The sequence below is a fragment of the Mytilus galloprovincialis genome, chromosome 1 (genome assembly GCF_965363235.1).
Source record: "Mytilus galloprovincialis chromosome 1, xbMytGall1.hap1.1, whole genome shotgun sequence".
Taxonomy (NCBI): domain Eukaryota; kingdom Metazoa; phylum Mollusca; class Bivalvia; order Mytilida; family Mytilidae; genus Mytilus; species Mytilus galloprovincialis.
The window spans coordinates 83,755,428-83,773,350 of NC_134838.1; the positions used below are offsets into that span (position 1 = coordinate 83,755,428).

The 17,923-nt window shown below is 33.3% G+C and overlaps 1 long non-coding RNA gene across 1 annotated transcript; it reads right to left on the reverse strand.

Moving 5' to 3' along the window:
* Positions 1 to 7,532: 7,532 nt before the first annotated feature.
* On the reverse strand, positions 7,533 to 12,177 carry LOC143042374 (uncharacterized). Its single transcript, XR_012967957.1, has 4 exons — positions 12,020 to 12,177; positions 10,545 to 10,611; positions 9,601 to 9,773; positions 7,533 to 8,520 (listed from the first exon to the last, which is right to left on the reverse strand). It is a non-coding gene; the product is annotated as an uncharacterized LOC143042374 (long non-coding RNA).
* Between the last annotated feature and the right edge of the window lie 5,746 nt (positions 12,178 to 17,923).

Sequence of the window (17,923 nt, forward strand, 5' to 3'; positions counted from 1 at the left end):
ATTACTATATTCAACTGAATACGATATATATCAATTAAATTAATTTGCAATAAGTCTATGAAAAATCTAGAGGAATCTTATCCGCATCACCTCTCAACATTATTTACATAACAAAAATACTAATCATTGATTGGTCAGTTACATGTTGTGATGTCACTGCAGATCTGAGAATAATGCCGAAAATCTTTCCTTAATTATCGATTACATATTCAATTTTGGACTGTTGATTGTCAGTCCCCCTTTTTCATGGAAATGTTGAAATTCCAGTTTTGATGTTAAAAAAAGTTATTTGAGAAAGTAATTTTATTCTTATGACCAAAGATTTATATATGAACAAATCCTTGATCTGCCGCAATTAAGTTCTATTTTTCCTTTAACATATTACACAAAAGAACATTTGCATTCCATACACTGGACATTTTCGCTTTAACCCGAGCTTAAACTTTGATACATCTGAACTAATTTATAACTGGACCGGACATTTGCGCTTAATTTATAAATGTCTAACCTATTTTAGATGATTACCTGTATCTTATTTCTGAACCAAATTTATCAAAGACATGGAAAGATGATCACATATTCTTTGAGAAAGCTCTTCCGAAAAACGACAAAATCAGAACAAAATAAAATAGTTGGGTTAGACCTATTTCTAAACGATAGGGAAAAACATTTTTTATGGATGAAAAATGCATTTTTTCCCCTAAATTTTCCTAAAGCTTTATATACACAATTCGTGCATGTACTTAGAATTGGAAATTTTAATACTCTATTGTGTGTCCATTCTATTTCATGAAATCCCATGAACTGTATCATTATGGTTTAACTTGAATAAGCCTTTCCAATTCGATATTTGAGTCCACCTGCTGATCGACTTCCAGAAAGATTCATTGGTTTTATAAGGAATTATACCGTCTACATTTTTTTTTTAAAACTTTTAACCATGATAACTTATATATCATGTTGATAAATGAGGGGTCATAATTCGCAAATGCCCCATTGAAAGAGTTTTTTTTTTTTTTTTTTTTTTTTTTTTTTTGGAAAGTGCAAATTAATGCCCTGGTAAATTGAGTACAACACTAGTTACTACCAAAACGCGCATTACGTCTAACATATTCCACCTTAACTTACAAACAAAGGACAAAATCTGTTGTTATCAAGTAATTTATAGTTTTAGCAATTTACATTTAATTGGCATACAAATGAGAACTTGTAAATGCAGTGTACAAACAAGCCTCTTTTTACTTATTTTGCAATTTATGAATTATGATTATGAATATGACACAAAAATATTGAGAAACGAAATAGAACATAGTTAAACAAATATATACTTTTGTGTACGAAAAAAAAACCACTGAAAATCACATCACTTAAGTACCATTTCGAGTAAAACCTGACTATTGAGTTAAATGATTAGTTGACTAAAGGCCGTAAAACTTCCCTTTGCAGTAAATAGATTTAAATACAACTGCAACAATGTTATATTTTATGTTTATGAATATTATAGTTTATTTATCTTTATCCTGCATAAAAATAACCACATGAGCACAGGCACTGGTTTTCTATACATGCCATGGCAAGATCTTACTCGTAATATATAGGGATTCAGGGGCGTAGCTAGAATGAAACGATGTGCAAGCAAAAAAAAAAAAATTTGGGACCCTCAAGTTTATGCAGAAAAATGTTGTTTTTTTCGAATTCAGTCGGTCATATGACGGTTAAAAGAGGAGCTATATGTAGATAGAATGTAAAACTATTAATAAATCTTCTGAATAGAGTAATAGTAATACATCAGTAAACAACACATATTTGTGATACAGAATTTACTCAAAATTGTCCAAAGTCTGCTCTTCGGGTCTAGACAAAAACAAACTTCTCTATTACTTCGTCAATATTCACACTAAAAATCCGGATGAATATGCACTAATGCTAGTAACTGTCGTTGTTCATTGTTGATCGTACATTTATTTTCAACATACGTACAGTATACTGATAGATCTCCATGGTAGCACTCGCGAGATGTTATAAACCAGCGTACGTTTTCGGCATCGAGCGACCTCCCAAATAAATTCGTCAAAATTACATGCCAGGTCAGTTTCGTATGTCTCAGACAATGTTAAGATTTGTTCGTTTGTTATATTTCCTACAGCACGATAAAGCAGATACAGCGCAAAGAAGCGATTTTCTAATAATATTAGACGCGACTCCATTCTCCAGTTCCCTTATCATATGGTCTATGAACGCAAAAATAATGAGACTTTCCAATACTGTTTTGGCGTGTTTGCAGGGTGATTGGCTCCGGTAGTCTGTCGACCACCTCGCCTCGGCATAATTTCAACGATATAGAAGGGTTCTGATAATTCTAATGTCGATTGGTACATCTCATTCCAAACTGATGAACCGTACACGGTAAAATGTGCTCCAAAACTACATGTCTTAGACTAAGTATTACAAATTCAAATCTTGTAAAAGATACAAGTTACTGTCCGAATTTGTCATAATCTCAAATAAAACTTTTATTTTGAAACCAAATGCCGTTATTTAATACTATGTCATCAATTAAAAAAAGTGACAACATAGGTGTTTCCTTAAACATTCAATTTATAAATTTTTATTTTGCCATTTTTTTGTTTGGCATGCCGAATCGATGTTCACGCAACTGCGTGTTAGCGTATAGGGAGCTACACGCCTGGGATTATAGTAGATCTTGCCCACAGGCGCTTGGGTATATGATACAATTTTTTTTATTTTTTTTTTGTTGATTAAAATATTCAATTTTCTATATTTATAATGCATATCTATCACTTCTGTGCATGTCTCACCTAGTTTCGAGTGATTTAAACGACTTAGTGAAAATACCAAATTGTACTATCCATGTTTCTTAGTATGGATAGTAAAATTTGGTATTTTCACTAAGTTTCGAGTGATTTAAACGACTTAGTGAAAATACCAAATTGTACTATCCATGTTTCTTAGTATGGATAGTAAAATTTGGTATTTTCACTAAGTTTCGAGTGATTTAAACGACTTAGTGAAAATACCAAATTGTACTATCCATGTTTCTTAGTATGGATAGTAAAATTTGGTATTTTCACTAAGTCGTTTAAATCACTCGAAACTAGGTGAGACATGCACAGAAGTGATAGATATGCATTATAAATATAGAAAATTGAATATTTTAATAAAAAAAAAAAAAAATTTAAAAAATGTATCATATACCCAAGCGCCTGTGACTCAGACCTGAACTATATGAGACCACTATAACTTCGGCCACATTTTATCGCAAGTGCGAGGAGAAATCGTGATGAAATAAGGTAAAGAAATTTGTCCTGTAAGGCACATAGTATTAAAAACAGATTCAAAATCAAAATTTAATACAACAAACCTTTTAACAAACCGCAAACAGTATACCTTGCAGTCATATTTATTTTAAACCAGAAAAAATAGCCTCAATTAATTCTCCAGTTGCAAATACCGTGCATACTTTACTGCACTTTTAAAATATTAAGTACTTTAATTCTTACTGAGTATGATTTTCATTATCTACTAATACCTGCCATGTGATGGACAGATCATTGGTGAGCTAGAATTTTTTTTATTGGTTTATACTTCAATAGAATATGTATGGCAAGCCGTTGTCGTCAAAACTATGTTTAAACCCTTTTTTCGAAAAAAAATACACAATGAGATTTAAAAAAACTAAAATAACACCCTGAGAAATCGAAATTACACACTGCGATTTTAAAATTACACACTGAGATTATAAAAAATGAAAAACACACATTGTGAAATCAAATAACACACTGAGATTTTAAAAAGACACACTGAGATTAAATAAATTGAAAAACACACACTGAGAATTGTTAATTACACACTGAGATTTCAAAATACACAATGAGATTAATATGCAAATTACTTATGAATATTCATGAGATGAATAATTCTTCCGATTAATATCATGGTCTCTAGAACTCTTGTCATTATAATGAATGCGATTCCTTCAACCAACGTTCATAATAAATTTCAAGACTTAACATCGTTTCTTGCTAACTCATATTCACAAGTTATTTGTCAATATAATTCAGATTAATATTATTGCTAACGGTGTATCGGGATTGTTTACTTAAAACTGTTTAAGCATAGGTCCTTTTTCAAAAGTCTTTCAAAAAGTAAAAACACAAAAATACTGAACTCCGAGGAAAATTCAAAAAGGAAAATCAAAAATCAAAAGGCAAAATCAAAAGTCCAAGCACATCAAACGAATGGATAACAACTGTCATATTCCTGACTTGGTACAGGCATTTCTAAGGTAGAAAATGGTGGATTGAACCTGGTTTTATAGCTAGCTAAACCTCTGTTACCCTGATTTCGCAAGGTAATCTTTTGTTTTTGTTGTTACGTTTATATGTTATAATAGACACTTGGGTGAACATGCCATTGCATTGTTTGTCTTTTTGTAGATTGTTCCGATGATTTCTTATAATTTTAATAAAGTTTCCAAGATTTGGTTATATCAGAGACAGATATAATACATGTCTCTGGTTATATTTTGTAACGAGAGTAAGTGGGTATTTTTCTTGTTATATTAGTCTTTAACCGTTTGTATTGCTAATTAATGCATTTTATAAAACATTTGGCACCAGATTGAAGCAATCGTAACTACTCGGCTATTCTAGCTATGCAATACAATACAACAGTTATTTCTTCGTGCAACCAGAAAAGCCGAGTAGTTCCGATTGCAGATTGAAGGACTAACGACTTATGTCCCCTAGTTGTTTTAAGCTTGTAATAGATTAAGATTACGTATGGTAATTAGATATATGCGCATAAAAAGTGCGCACAAATCTCAGTGTGTAATTTTAAATTCTCAGTGTGTAATTTCAAATTATCAGTGTGTGTTTTTCAGTTTATTTCATCTCGTGTGTCTTTTTGAAATATCAGTGTGTAATTTTCAATTCTCAGTGTGTGCTTTTCATTTTTCGTAATCTCAGTGCGTCTTTATGAAATCTCAGTCACAAAAAAAATCTTATGATACCTTTATACCTTAATAATATATTAAAGTATAAGATTTTTTTTCTGAGAGGTGCCTGTGAATCTCAGTGTGTAATTTCTTATTCTCAGTGTGTGTTTTTAGGTTTTTTAATCTCTGTGTGTGTGTGTTTTTTTTTTAATTCTCAGTGTGTAAAATTTTCGAAAATACACTGTTACGGTAATATACATGCCATCTTCTGGTTGCTAGACAGTTGAAATTAAAATAAAAGCAACACATGTTTGGGTTAGGAAAGGATAAAACTGTTTTTCTAGCGGTTGTTGATTTGTAAATCGCTTACATAGATATAAGAAGATGTGATATGCGTGCCAATGATCCAAATTTCCATATAAGTCCCAATTTGTAAAAGTAAATTTTTCTACACCTGTCCTAAGTCAGGAGCCTATTTTACAGTGGTTGCCGTTTGTTGATATGGTCCATAGGTGTTTGGATGTCCTAAGTCAGGAGCCTGTTTTACAGTGGTTGCCGTTTGTTGATATGGTCCATAGGTGTTCCTAAGTCAGGAGCCTGTTGTACAGTGGTTGCCATTTGTGGATTAATTTACATTAGTCATGTTGGTGTCCTTTATAGTTAACTGTTTGTTGGCTCCGTATTAAAGGCCACACTTTGACCTATAATTGCTAACCTTTTATATACATCGTGACTTGGATGCCACCGGGAGGGTCGTCTCATTTTCGCTCATATCACATCTTCTTATTTAAATTCACAATTATCAAAGTGAGCATGAATAATTTTAACAGTATAAGATGTAAAAGTTGCAGTTACGAAATGGATACATCCATGCATGCTTTGCTGAGGGAATCCGATAAAACAAAATAGATGCAGCAATAGCATTATATAGTTAAGATCTGAGAACATTCAAAAACATAGTGATGCAAGGGTTAAGAGGAGTTGCTATACACAATGAATTCCCCGAAAAAACAAAGCAATGGCAAAGTGAATAGCAAGAGAACCCCAAAAAAACTAATTCGGACTAAAAACGAACAAGGGGGGACAATATGACATTATATGGTAAAGGTTCTGACAATGTTTCAATAAATTATGAGGAGATGAGGAGATGAGGATGCGAATGTTTATTATTATGTAAACATATAACGAATAGCATGCAATCCCATAGTCAAACCGAACTTATGAAATCCAGCAGATGAAGAAATGAAATAGGAAAGGCAAAGCTACGTCATCTGAGTTTATAAAATTCTGCCAACCGATTCGGGAGCTGTTGTGGGACGGAAGGACGTAACTACATTGAGGCAAATGAGGCAAATGCCTCATGTTAGAAATTTAAAAAAAAAAATGAAACAAAAGATTGTCTTAATATCAAATTGTTTTCACGGAAAGTGTCTAACAAGAAGCAAGTTCTCTTCACCCCTGCATGTTTTTCGTGATCCATGTTTCTTTTTTACTTTTAGTTTTCAGAGTTGATGGTCTATTGTTTGAACTTCTGTGTCCCGGGTTTGTCTTTTGCTCATTTATTGTCCTACTTTATGACAATAGTCTGAGTGTTGATTTTCATTTGTAAACGTGTGGTTATGCAATGTTGCATGCCCATCGATGTCCAGATATTGTGCGAGAAAATATTTTAAGAATATACAAGACATAGAAAAAAAAATGGTCGTTTCTGCATGGAGAATTGAATTTGATATCAAAGAATTCACAACTGGCTTCTTTTGGTTGATAAAACTAGATAGCTGACATGGTTTAAATTAGAGTAAAGTCACCAATTTTACGGTATCAAATAATTTGAAGAAAGCAATAATGTAGTGCCATATGACCATTTCCATTGATGGGTTAAACTTGCATTATGTCATGTTCAGACCCTTTTACAGAAAACAAAGGAATATGGAGTAAATGTGCACGATACCTAATCACACACAAAGTCAATGCATAAAAAAAAATACTAATGATCAATCATTTGGTCAAAGTTGTTGGAGGGTCTTCAACAATAAAAGAATCATTAATACCGTAAAACAGGGTCAAGATGGTCCCTAGTGTCGACTTGAGCAGTACTAGTATTTAAAGTATAATACTGCACTGTCACTATATGCCACTCTAGTCATAAAAATATCACCAAAGTCTAAGCACAATGCAAGACTAAAACAGACGGACAGATCCGGTATTAATGATTATGAGAGTTACGAATTTTGCTTTGTCCTACATATCGGTCTTTTAATGTTGTCCATAAAACCTTAAAGACTTAAATTACAATGAATGTATGTTTTTGCTTTCAGACCAGAATATTGTCGAAAGAAAGCTAAAAATTAATTGCGTTTCAATGTCAGAAAGAGTCCGGGAAACGCTCAGAATGAACGATTTTGCGTTATTTTTCTCAGAGCTTCTGGGGGGGGGGGGGCTTGAGCGGCCCCCCGTCCCCTCGCCAAAAATTTTTCGCCTCGATCCGCTCGGCGATATATTTTGCCTCACTATTTGAAGAGGCTAGTTACGGCCCTGACCTCCACTGTATAGTTTTCTATATAATTAAAATAAATGTATATATATATAATTTTATTTTATTTTTTAGGAAGGCAGTTACGCCATTCCGTGAAACGTTTTAAATGAATAGTTTTGTTTAAAATTGTTTGAGACATTTGTATTTTAGTATATAATTTTATTTTATCTGAACTAAAATGCAGATCATTTCCCACTAGTGCAATTTGTTCAACACTTAAACTGCGTTCAATTTTTTGGAACATGTACAATATTTTATGAATCCTTCAAGTATCTCCAAAGTGGTAAATGAATCAAGATCAAACTCAGATTTACTTTATCAAGCAAACATTAAAAAAAACTTAAAAAATACACTGTTATACTGTAGTGCTACCTTAACACATAAATTAACGACATTGTGAGCGTAAACCAATATAACTGCATTACATTCTGTTGCTTTTATGATCGTAAAGTTGAATTCGAATCACTGTCTACGTTACAAATCATCCTGTGAGTCTATTCTACGGTTCCCATCCAATCGAGATATTTTTTTGTTCTCTCTATCATTACAGACGTCCACTCATTATACTCTTGTCCTGTGCAAACTCCCAAGGAACATTACTGCCCAGTTCATCAAATAATCGAACAATCCTACACATTAGGTAATGCATTATTTGGACGACCAGTCTCTTGAACAATCTGCTTCGCATGCACGTCACTGGTTTTAACAAACGGAAAGGGAATCTCAAAGCTTCATATGTCTGTACTGGTTTCATTACTGTTATCCCTCCTCCCTCAAAACTGCAGTTATCCCTTAAATAGGTTAATGCTTTGTTATTGTTAACAATATGGTGGTGGCGGCGGACAGTCGGCTTGTGGATGTGGCGGACAGCTGGGTGCCTGCTGTGTTGGATACGCAGTGTTCTGATAAGCCATGTTCTGAGGAGGTATATACTGGTGATTCTTCTGTTGATTTTGCATCTGAGATTGGTTATACGTCGGACAAGTATTCATTGGTAGAGCTTGCAGTTGGTAAGTTGTTTGATGTGCTACAAATACAAAATGATGCATGATTGTCAGAATAGAAAACGAAAATTTGTTAATCCAATTATTGTTTTCTTATCATAATAAGAAAGCGATGCAAATATAAAAAGAATAATAAAAAGAATTTCGGACAGCACATTACTAAAATACATTTTTTTGGACATTAAAATTAACAGAGAACAGTCTTGTTTTAACATGTCTGCAACCTTTCTCTTGGTACATATGTTTTGGAAAAAAGGTGTCCCTTTGTTTTTGTTTTATCTTACTAGTATTACATGTTTTCTTTTCTTTTAGTTCAGTGGCTTTTGTTGTTTTTCATAATTGTCTTTATTTTATGATCTCTTATTTCGATCGTTTTTAAGGTTGATGGTATACTATAACTTCCTTTAGTTCTAGTACCAAACAACTGTTTTTGGCAAATCCTGTTATGCCAAAAGATTCTTAAAAACAAAAGGTATAGTAAGTAAATTTTAGACACAAAAATATTACAAAGTTTCTCTACATGTTTTTTTGGTAAAATAATCAACAGCTTGTTAACAATTGTAGGATTTAGTTGGGGTAAAGGAGGACACCAAATCTGAGCAATTACATATGCATGATGGCATTGGAAACAACGAACCACTTGTTTTCCAATCTTTTCCAAGCTCTTACTTCGTTGCTTACATTTTTACAATTGGAAGTTTTTTCATAAAATTTTGTTTTCATGCGTACATCTTTATTCTTTTTTCGTTTCACGGAAGGGGCACAGTTTAATTTCGTGTAGTCCGAGATTACTATAATGTCCAACCGCTGTTTTGCTAGATAACTTTGGGGCCATTGTCCAACAGCTCCAGCTTGTCTGCGGGCAAACATCCGTTAGACAAAGGAGGTTATATTTCATATAATCTCTTTGGTTAGACGTACGAGTATAATCTCCGACTTTAGAAATTTCTTGCTGTTTTTTTTTTGTTTTTTTGTTATACTTGGCATGATTCTCGAGGAGTTGAACCGCAAATATACCTATATGTTTTGCTTTTGCCGTCAACCAGAGGTTCAGATAGAAGAATTTCCAGATAATGTGCAACTGGTATGAAATCTTGACTTACTTTGTTGCATTTGTTGTCTTTGAACAGTATGAATAGTTGATAAGGTTCCTGGCCGTACCACATGCCCTCGGATTCCGCTTGTTTTAACAAAGGTACAACATATAAAAGTGACGACTCCTCCTATAATTGCAATTCCAAATAAGCCACCAATAACTGCACCAATAACAATTGAACTGAAAATAATTGCCAAACTTGAAATCATAGTATAATAATATCATTATTTAAATAATTAAATATATTTGACTGATGAAAGCTTTTCCCGAATTTTTGTTTGCTGTGTAAAAGTTAGGTCTGGCTGTCCTAGTCATTTAGTTCCTTACACTGATTTATTAATGACCTATTAAAAAGACAGCAACATGATCTAAGGATATATTATGTTAATATGTCTTTTGATTGAGTTAAGCCATTTCAATTGATATTTATAGTGTGTCTTTCTATGTTGTGATGACACTATTGTTTCAGATAAGGGTGAAGCTTTGGTATAATTACAACGTTTAAACCCGCTGCAGTTGTTTGCACCTGTCCTAAGTCAGGAATCTGATGTTCAGTAGTTGCCGTTTGTTGATGTGTTTCATAAGTGTTTCTCGTTTCTCGTTTTTATATAGATTAGACCGTTGGTTTTCCCGTTAAAATGGTTTTACACCGTAGTATTTTTTGGGGCCCTTTATAGCTTGCTGTACGGTGTGAGCCAAGACTCCGTGTTGAAACCGTACTTTGACCTATAATGGTTTACTTTTATAAATTGTTACCTTAATGGAGTGTTGTCTTATTGGCACGCATACCAAATCTTCTTATATCTACATATAAATGTTGCAGACTAAGATAATTATTTGAAGAAATTCGCGCCAAATATATAAAGCGTTTTCAGTAGCGAAGTAACAATGATAAACAAAAAATATGAAAAACATAACCAAATATCTATAGATGTATAAGAATATACTTACACATTTGCATAGCAGTCATAGGAATCTGTATAATAATCGTAGTAACATTCTGCTTCGACAGAGATAACTAAAATAAATTATAAAAATGGGCCATGAATAAATCCGTTAAACAAGACACTGAGGAACAAACTCGTCCACCGTTACCGCGAATAAGGTTTACCAATGAATGTTCGAGTGCCTAAATATAATTTGAATGCACACATCGTGCCAAGTTTTGTATACAAAAATTGAGTAAGTTGCATGAACTACAAGAGAAGTGAGAAACTGCTTTAAACGATCCAATCTTCGTCGAATTCTGATGATTAGGTGGTTGGGGGGGGGGGGGGGGTTCAGATGACTATTCTGATGTGCTAAGATCTAAAACTGCACAAACAAGTGTCTTGCTACTAAAGATTTTGACCGATTTCATGATGGTGACCGTAAAACGTGGAGTGTGTTGCTTTATGTTGTTCTTCCAAATAAGACTGCTAGCTTATATGTTTGTGTTATGGACACACTTGGTAGAGTGTCAATATCAATCTATAGTTTTTGCAATTTTACAAGGAGTGTTTATTATTCTCAATGGTGAACCTGTCAACACATACAAACGTTAGGATGAACAATATTTGTATGGAAACTATGTTCATTTAAGCCATTGCAGTACAACCTGATTCTAGTATTAATAATCTGCCCTTTTCTAAAACCATGTTATTATAATGAATGGACCCTCTCCTATATCACGATTTAAAAATGTTTTAGCGAAGATTTTTGATGCTAACATGGGGTAGTAGTTTGTTTTATGTTGACAATTAAGGGAAAACTGGTAATTGTCCGGAGCATGGTCTAATTTCTTGTTTGAAGTTGTCAATCTGTGCTACGTTTTCTGGGATATTCTTCGATAAAAACACTTGCTGAAATGTGGCTAGTAATTTTGTTGTTGTATAGCTTCCTGTTCGGTGAGAGCCAAGGCCCCGTGTTGAAGACCGTACCTTGACGTATAATGGTTTTGATTTATAAATTGTGACTTGGATGCACTCTTTGGCACTCATACCACATCTTCCTATATATATTTGGTGACAAGACATTGTCATATATCTCAACGTGAAGTTGAACAACATGACAAGTTATGTTTTTTTAGTATGATCTATGTTTATCATGTTTCATACGAATAAAGAATCAAACCAGTCAGTCGAGGTTGGCGTTGCACTTATTATGTGTTGTTGAACTACTGTAGTATTTGTTATTGGGCTACTATAGTAGTCTTAGACGTAGTATATTATTTACAACTTCAAGACAAACTAAAATTATCAGTGGCGGATCCAGAAATTAGGGGGACCCAGACTGCCTTAGAGAATCCGCTCCAGACATGCTTCGGTGATTCTCTATACCATCAACCATATTTTTACTACAAAAAGGGGACAGGCACCCTGAAAACCTTCTAAATCCGCCTCTGATTATGTGGAACAATACAAGATCATAAAACGTATTGGACTTACCTGAAATTAAGAAGATTCCTAAGTACCATATGTTCCATTTTTCAACCATATTTGTTTATAAATATTGCACAATCTACCCGCTTAACAACTAAAATCCTGCAAACAGCTAAATAATTCAACCAAGTATCTTTTATTTTCTAGGTTTACCTATTGATAGATTAACTTTTTTACAGGTAAGTGATAAATACACGTTTGTTCATGTTTGATAATTTAATTAGCGATGTATTATCAAACATAGTTATTTACATAACAATCAATTCATTAGAGTAATAACCTGGGACCAAAAATTATAACGGTGTCTTCTCTATTGTCCCCTGTTTTTAAATTTACAGGTCATAATATGGAATGAGATTATGTAGGATAATATTTGGAAGATGTTTGCGGAACAATTGAAAATTTTAAATGTTAAATTGGACAATCGGGATTTTTTTATGGTAATGTATTGGTGTAAGTGTTTTTCTGATTATGAGGGGTGATTAATCAATGTATCTTATAAAAAAAATGAAATTAAAAGGGTTGATTAATAACTGGTTGCTTGGCGTACAGTGGCAAATATTTCATGCATGTTCATGACGAGAAAAAGTTAACAATTAGTGGAGTGACAGATCAAGAAAACGGTGAACATTTTACGACTTTAATGGATCGGCATACCTGCAGGCTAAAAACGATTTTTTTTGCAAAGCCAATACCTTAAGCTAACTTTTTTGACCGGTTGTAGACATTTCATGCGGTGCAGTTTTTTATAAAATGGAAAGAAAAAAGACATTTGGATTTTTTTCAAATACAAGATGGCAAAAAAATTGAATTTTGTTACTTTTTTTGTCTTTTGACATATGATTTTGCATTTTATACAGAGTTTAACTGTTTATTCATGATGTAAAACTAGAATTCCTTACTTTTTTATTTCTAGATTTTGTCCATTTTCACTCAGTTTAGGGAAAGCACACTCTGTATTATTTTAACGAAGTGGTTACAACATTTGTAAATTTAGATTACATTGGTAATTTCATTATTTTCCGAATTAAAATGTTTTAAACTTCCTATTGTAAAGTTTCAAAGCCATTTGAAGTCAGTATTTCTTATAAATTAACTTTAATGAGGATTTTTAACATTGCCTTATAGTTCAATGAATAGGATATGGACCTCCTCGTTATTATAATGCTCATTGAAAGATTATAGTAATGTTTCTAAACTTCCTGTCGACAAACTGCGTAAAGTCCTGACAATAACAGATTGCATACTTGCTTTAAACATAAACCTGTAAACCTCATTTAATCTTGCTTTGGCATAACAATTACACCATGAATTTGGCTCTAATTTTTTTATTGAAAATCTAAACTCTCATGGTTTTTGTGCATCCTATTCTAAAGTACGTAGATATCGGACTAGTTAAGCAAATTTGGAAATAGACAGAATCTAAGACATTTTCTATGTACCTAATGGTATTGCTTTATTTAGAAAAGGTGGTCGTATTATACAGGAGGGAGTAGAAAATAAATCGATGGTAAAAATACATTTCACTCCATGGCTAGAGTTGTATTTCAGTATCAAAACGAATCATCTTCAAACGCAAGATGGTACAAGATGGTATAAACTCTTATATTGCTAAAACAGTGATCATACTTTCCAAAGACTCTGTTGGTAAGAGGGTAAAAACGGTTTGCTCTCGGGTTTCTTTGAGGGACCTATGTCAGTAGATTTCCTTCAAAACATTGTTTGTACGTATACGGACAAGGGAAAACAGCTTACAATAACAACTGTGTATGCAACCAACTGAAATACGTGTCTACCAATATTTGTTCATGTGAAGGGTCTGATGGTTGTAGAAATATTTAACTCACCGAGCAATATTGGAAGAAGACGACGATAAATACGATGACTGATGTCAGGTTTTCGAAAGTTGTTATGCCCTTTATTTGTTAAAATATCCCATACAACCACTCTTTCTAAGGGGTCCATGTGTGCTTTTGTAAGGCAAAGGCACATAAACCCTAAAAAGTTCATAAAGCTAGAATATACGCCGAAACTTTGGTCCATCATTAAACTCATTTGATTTAATTGCCTTGTGAAATATTTGTGACTGGCAATAAATATACATCAAAGCAAAAACCGAATTGACTTTCATTCTTTTTATAAATGCCGTTGCCTGTGAAATATTTGTGACTGGCAATAAATATACATCAAAGCAAAAACCCAATTGACTTTCATTCTTTTTAAAAATGCCGTAAAATTCAGAAATATACCTTTAGAAGTACATGCGATGTAAAAAAAAAAAAAAATGAATGAGATTCAGTTGTTCCATCTTCTATTTTGTTGCTAGTCTGAATTCCCTTTAAAATGTGCATTTGGTGGTTTCATTATTTTCAAATTAAGTTGAAAATGAAGTGTCACAGTTTATTTCATTGTGAATTTCTTGTTTAGTAACAATTCAGATATATTTTTGAGACTTTTTATAACCTCTTATGAAATAAATTGACAATAGTGAAAAACTCGATCACTATCCTTTGACCTTATTTAAAAAAAAATTGCACCATATTTCAATTCTACGTCCAGGCAAAAATTAAAGAATAATCATTTCTCTTTCCAAAAAGTCATAATTTAGCCTGCAGGTAAGATGGTCCATTAAAATTGAAAAATAGTTGGCTTGGTCACTCCAGTAAATAGGCAGGTCTTGTAATAATAGAGTCCATCCGGGATGATGGTCGGGGAAATTTGGACTGCCACTGGAAAATGAGGGTACATTAAATAAAAAGGGAGAAATGTTGATATTTACATAATCGATTTTGTTTTGTGATAATTTCTTAAACTACTGATCAAACTCAGAACCATTAAATACAACCATTAAATGTGGCAAATTTTGGGTTTCTAATTGGCATATTTAGGTTGGTGATAAACATATTCACGAAACAATGCCAAAATAAAACATATCCTATTTAAAAAAGACTGATGATTTTTTTAAAGTATACTTTCAATTAAAGCTACAAAAAGGGTAAAGTTTTTTGGGAAAAAATATGTATAAGAAAATCCTAAACATAAAATCAATATAATACACAGCTGTTTCAATTCCATAGATATCTGGTGCAAAAAGCAATGATCCACCAGCTATGTAAAACAGATGAAATCAAAAGTAACCAAGGTCAGCCATTAATATTTTTCTTGAGGAAATTTGTTAAGACACCACATATTGCAACAATTGAGGAGGCTCTTAGTTTACTTATTAAAAGAATTCAACTACCAGTAGCAAAAAAAAAAACACCCCCAAAAAAATCCCAAAATAACAACTTAAATATAATTTTGTGACAATGCACTCACAACAAAAAGGAAGACACATCTTACCGGTAATAACATTTCTATATCATATTTAAAAATATTTCTTCCTCAAGTCTTGGCAATCTTCAGTTGCTTGCCTATTACCAACTCTGAATAAAGAGACAAGCAATTAGATCACTTAACCAACATGGAATATTGAAATCTTTAACCAGTAATTATGTGGTTTGAGTGCAAGAATAACTAGAGGCTCTCAAGAGCCTGTGTCACTTACCTTGGTCTATGTGCATGACACTCTCCAACACTGTAGACGAGAATAGCTAGAGGCTCTCAAGAGCCTGTGTCACTTACCTTGGTCTATGTGCATGACACTCTCCAACACTAGACGAGAATAACTAGAGGCTCTCAAGAGCCTGTGTCACTTACCTTGGTCTATGTGCATGACACTCTCCAACACTGTAGACAAGAATAACTAGAGGCTCTCAAGAGCCTGTGTCACTTACCTTGGTCTATGTGCATGACACTCTCCAACACTGTAGACGAGAATAGAATTCATGACAAAAATCTGTTTTGTTGATTCGGTATTAAAGCTGATCATCTGTTTAGTTTCTTTATTTCTTCTTTATATTTTTTTTGTTCAAAAAACAATAGAGGGTTAACAAAAAGTCCTACTATATGGGCAATCACTCCTATAAAGAGTGAGAGTCTACTAACTATATCTCAAAATTTTTACTTGTAAGTTGGTATATTTTGTGATTTAAAGTGTCTATTTATCTATTATAATATTTAAAATATAAGGCCAAATGTAAATAAAACTCATCAAAGGGCAATAACTCTAATGAGTCATCAAGCTATTTCCTTCTTAATTGTAGATCTGATCATTTTTGCAAATTCAAGTTTCTATCTATTATAATTTTTGAGATATAAGACAAAAAAATGCTTCCCTGAGCGCAGCCTGTTACCACCACAGAGGTCAAACCCTGAACAGTTGGGGCAAATTTAGACACATTTTCAAGCTTGATACTATCTGAATTTGGATTGTGATCTAATTTTTGACATAATATAGGTTTCTGACACAAAATAAATGTGGTCAAAGATCTTACAAATCTAATGTGCAATACTGTGCAATGGAATATTTCTTCTAGAAACTTTAAAAAAAATATGACATTTGAAAAATTTTGAAAAAATAATATGAACCCCTTAAAAAATTGGAACCCCACTAAACTTTTTGAATCCCCCCTTGGAGCAGTAACCATAAAATTTTAGAGAGATCCATACACTTAAACACAAGTTATTGTCTGGAAACTAGAAACATGCTTGTTTTTGACCCCTTTTTTGCCCTTCATTCCTGCATGTTTAGGCCAATTAACCCCAAACTCAATCCCAGCCTTCCCTTTGTGATCTGGAACCTTGTCCTACAATGTCAGAGAGATCCATACGCTTACACTCAAGTTACTGTCCAGAAACTGCAAAAATGCTTCTTTTAGGCCCTAAATTCCTTTTACTGTAGGCACCATAACCCCCAAAATGAATACCAACCTTCTACTTGTGGTGTATAACATTACAGTACAATTTCAGAGCAATCAAAATACTTCTACACAAGTTAGTATCCTGAATCTAGAAAAATGCTTGTTTCTGGTTTTGGGCCCCTAATTACTAAACAGTTAGCCACCATTCCCACCTTCCTTTTGTGATATTGAACCTTCTTAAAAAATTTCATAGAGATCCATTCACTTAAAATAAAGTTATTGTCCGGAAACCAAATGTGTCTTCGGACGACAACGCAGACGACATCATACCATTATATATATATATATATATATATATATTTTTTTATTTTATAGTGCAACCTGATATTACATAATAATTCAACATATTTAAGTACATTATTTACATATCAGCCAGCCTTCAAAGACTTATGATGCACTGCTATTAAACCCTCACAATAACTAGATATCATTGAGATGGGAGCCATCTCTGTGGGCCCCGCTGTGAATAATGTGCATTAAAAAATTGTATCTTTACCATAGGACATGGGTTTGTCAACTGAAATCAAAGTTTTTGACCTTGACCTTTGACCTAGGAAGTTGTAAATAAATTATGACACACCCTTTGGTGTTGGTTTATAAACATGTCAAGTATAAACTTTGAAATGATAACGGTTCTCAAGATATAGAGCGGACACGATCTTTACCATAGGACACGGGGTTGTCAACTGAAACCAAAGTTTTTGACCTTGACCTTCGACCTAGGAAGTTGTACATAAATTATGACATACCCTCTGATATTGGTTTATATACATTTCAGGTATAAACTTTAAAATGATAACGGTTCTCAAGATATAGAGCGGACACAATCTTTACCATAGGACATGGGGTTGTCAACTGAAACCAAAGTTTTTGACCTTGAACTTTGCCCTAGGCAGTCGTTCATAAATTATGACACACCCTCTGGTGTTGGTTCATATACATGTCAAGTATAAACTTTGAAATCATAACGGTTCTCAAGATATAGAGCGGCCACGATCTTCACCACAGGACACAGGGTTGTCAACTGAAACCAAAGTTTTTTGACCTTGACCTTTGACCTAGGAAGTTGTACATACATCATGACACGCCCTCTGGTGTTGGTTCATAT